Below are 4,257 nucleotides of genomic sequence, written 5' to 3'. Positions count from 1 at the left end.
CAATTATCTAAGCTATCCTGTGTATATAAATATATTTTTCTCATCCTTCTTTCTTTTCTCTCTTCCCTCATTGAAATTGCCCCTTCCCTCTGAACAGTTTCTTTCCTTTCACAGTATCTATTATACCTCTCACATTTTATTTACTCTTTCGTGATGTAACAAGGCAAAACAGTGTTTACACATGCAGGTCTGATTTGTTTCATTTTGAGTATGGTCTCTAGTTGCATCCATCTACCTATAAAAGCCTGGAGTTTGTCTTTTAAGTGCACTTATATTTCTCATCACTTCTTACTGGTGTAAGACTTTAGTAAATTAGTTTTGTTACAGCTTTAGACTTATATTATTTTACCTTGCTCTATTTCTAAAGATTATAAGTGCTTCAATCCAAAAGCAGTCTGTGAGCATTTTTGGCTGGGAGCTGTGACTGCTTATCGTAGGGACAGTTCATCTCTTTCAAAAACTAAAAAAGATCCTTTTTCTGGCAAGTTATTATAAGAACTTAGATTTGTAGCACTGGACTGATGGTCATGGAAGATACTGCTGTTTGGTTTAATGAGCTTGGTATGTACCGGCTTCCTACTTATGTGGTACAGTTCTACTAGTAGTATAGCTTCAACTGCCTAGGTTTACCTGATCATTTTTAATCTTTTTCGTTTAATGGCATGTTTAATAAGTTATTGGGTAATAATGAGGAAACCTAGCCCTGTCTATTCATTTGGGTTTGCAAGATTAGAAGTCTCAGCTGGATTCACCGCCACAGTTTTCGCACAACGGGGAAACCTCCTTATATTTTAAGGAAAGTGCAGTACACATTTTGGAGCAGCCTGAGATGCACACGAAACTATTAGTTAGCACTTTTGTCACTCTTTCAACCTGTTCACGACACTTTCTATTCAGAATAAACCTTTCACTTATGTCTCTGGAGCTGCTAGTATAAACTGGCTTCAAGATTATGTTGCAGAGCTGAGTTGGAGCTTGTGTGGCATTATTCCAGGGCTCAGCGGTATCTTCCCTGAATGAATCCATTTGTTCTGATTGATTTTGTAGGAGACTTTGCTCTTTTTATTGCATATGCACATTGAAGTTAATAATTATTTGGTAGTAGACACTGTTTCTATGATAGTCATTTCCCTGATGACATTTGGCACTATGTACCCCATGAGCATGTACAGTGTCAAAGTACTGCTCCAGAAAGCACAACCCTATATTTTCAGTCAGCTGGACAAACTTTTCAGAGAGCTATCTAACTTGAATGGAGTCTTAGAAGTCTGAAATGAACATTTGGGACCCTAGGTTCTGGCTCATTGGCTGGCTCAGTAGAAGTAAGAATTTGAAGGTGTGCCAATGGAAAAAATGATTCTTTCTCATGTCATCAACAGTCTCTATACCCTTGTATCAACTCTGACCTTTCAGATTTTCAAGGATGATTGAATTAGGCTTGACTTTGTGTCTGGGCCTGTTATAGTCAATGTCCTAAACTTCTCAGACCATCACATAATCCCAAAGCCTTTTTTAAATGTCTATTGATGATTTGAACCCTGTCACATAGACTCCAACTAAACCTAGTAGTTCACCTCCAGAGTTTTCATTTAATACCCCTGGAAAAAATGTGAGCCAAGTTGTTCTTCTAACCACACAAACAAGGCCTTATGGTATTGGTCTTAATCATGGACCACACTGCACAGCAACATGTTGAATCAAGGACTTGGAGTTCCAGGAATTGGAGCAATCCATGGAGTCAAGTCTGGTTTTACAAATATACCAAGTAGTTATGGAAATAAAAGCAGAATTGGATAACCAAGGACATGATATACTGTAACTTATTTTACAAGGCATATTGAATCTTGCCTTCTAGTTTATTTACTAATCCAAGTTTTCATTGACTGTTGAAGCATTTACACTATTAGAGAGTAGTGAGTTGTTCACCTTTCATTGTACCTACAAATTCTATTTTTATAAAATGTTTTTGTGACAGTGAGATCATTGAGAATGTTGCAGACTTTAAATTGGTTTCTTTGGAAAGGTAGATAGCTCAGTAGAATAAATGCTTGCCTGGCAAGCACAAGGGCCTGAGTTCAATCTCTGGTTCTGCCAAAATAAAAATAAATAAATAAATAACAAATAAATTGGCTTCTTTTACAAAGTTTGTTTCTCTAAATTTTAGTTTTCTTCTCTTTGGTTGTCTAACTGCCTGCAGTGTGATAAGACCTTACCTTTACAAGACAGCCACTTGAATTTTTTCAGTGAACAAACATGCTTCATGCATAGCACACATTTTAAGAAAGGAAAACAATATCATTTTTATTATTTTTTATTTTTATGCATTTAATGAGAAAAAATGACTAGGAAACAGTTTCAAATCATGTTAGTAGGGCAGTTATAGAAATTAATGCACTGCATATTGTTGTGTTCATAGTAGTTATTCAGAGGACAAGATGCAGACGTGATTATCTTGTCTAAACAATATTAGTACAAATATTTCTTCTCATTGAACTAATAGAAGGTAGTTGTATATCTATTATAACTATTTTGTATATATGTATTTTTTTTTACTCACTAAAAAATGGTCCTTTATTTATATCCCCTCTTTTGTTTTGTCAGAGATGGGTGTTCCATTTTTTTTTTCAGAACCAGGAATTGAACTCAGGCCCTTGAGCTTGCCAGGGAAGCGCTTATTCCACTGAGCCATCTCCCCGGCCCCCCATTGTTGTTAGAGAAGCTGTTTTTGAAGAAGATTTTAAAGGACCTTTTCATACTTGATACCAGTTCAAATATGGTACACATTTGAATTCAGCAAAATAACCCAATATAGTTGAATAGTCCATAATAGAAGTGAGATATCAACAGAACCAGCAATAGTATGAACTTCTTTACTTGAGCCATTTACAGCTCAGCATATTAGTATGGTTTTACTTTTTATACCTTGTGGTTATACTTTCTTCTGGATACTTAAGACCAAGTTAAAACAAGACCCATATAACTAAAAATGTAACTTTTGTATCTGACAAGGTCAGGCAAATCCTCTCAGGATTTATGTTGGAGCCATATACAGCAACATGTAGATCCTTTGTCAGTGTCAGCCATGTGGATGAGTCACAGCCATTGCTTGGCCAATTTGCTCTCTGTGAAAGCCTGAGAGAATGTTTTCTCTCCATGTGACACTACTTAGGCACACTCTACATCATCGATCACTTTTCTCTTTGGCCCCATAATCTCCTTAATCTGAAAATTTGGGACACAACTGAGTTACATGATGTCATAGCACAGGTTGACTTATGTTCTGGTTCCTCATTGAACTAGAAGGGATATGGCCAAAATATTGTCTATCCTTGAAGCCCCTCTATTTCTGTAATTTTTGGTCTGCAAACTTTAGTTGTTAACCCTCCAGAAGAAAAACTTAATCATATTATTACCCTGTAACAGAGGTAGTTAAGCTTAACATCACTATCTATCTGATTATCAAACGCATTAGACATAACACGGAACTGCTATTGTCCAACAACCCTGAATATTACAAACTTCAAACCCCTATAGAATGTAAAAAAAAAAAAACCAACAATTAAATGATAGGAATTTCAAGCATGGTTTTACTATTGCACATTGATATCCTCAGTTTAGTTGTTTAGTTCACAGATATCAGCATATATAGTTAGTCGGGGTGAGATTTCTACCCATTAATTGCTATTTTCAAAAACTTGATGGAGTTTCTTAGGACCATTCACTTAAGGATCTCGTTTATATAAATGTATGGTTTTTCCCATGCAATATTTTCTAACTTTTCTCCTTTATTTTCTGCATTGTTTAATCCTTAAATTCTCGCTTTCCATTTAGTTGTGTTATACCTTTCAATTTTTATTTCTTCTTTTGAGTTCTTACACTAGGGAGGCAATCATATTTACACATGTGTGTCTGATTTATTTCACTTATGAGTATATGTTCAAGTGGCATCCACTTCAATATAAAGGCTTGCAGTTTATCATTCTTAATAGCTGAATGATACTCCATTGTGTAAAAATACCACATCTTTTTCATCCATTCCTAAGGTGACGGGCATTTTGGTTGCTTCCAAGATTTGGCTATCACAAATTGTGCTTCTATAAACAGGTACACATATTTCACTATGATATGAGGTTTTCAGTTCTTTTCAGAAAATTCCCAAAAGGCAGATAACTGGATTGAATGGGATTTCCAATGCTAGTTTTTTCAGGAGTTTCCACACTCATTTCAATAATTGTTGCACCACTACACATTCCCACC

At 35.6% G+C, this 4,257-nt stretch overlaps 1 pseudogene; it reads left to right on the top strand.

Moving 5' to 3' along the window:
* Positions 1-439: 439 nt before the first annotated feature.
* Positions 440-1,809, top strand: LOC101587563 (annotated as a pseudogene).
* The last annotated feature ends 2,448 nt before the right edge of the window (positions 1,810-4,257 follow it).

Source organism: Octodon degus, unplaced genomic scaffold (assembly GCF_000260255.1).
Source record: "Octodon degus isolate 3935 unplaced genomic scaffold, OctDeg1.0 scaffold00278, whole genome shotgun sequence".
NCBI classification, from domain to species: Eukaryota; Metazoa; Chordata; class Mammalia; order Rodentia; family Octodontidae; genus Octodon; species Octodon degus.
This window is presented reverse-complemented; position numbering and strand designations above follow the sequence as displayed.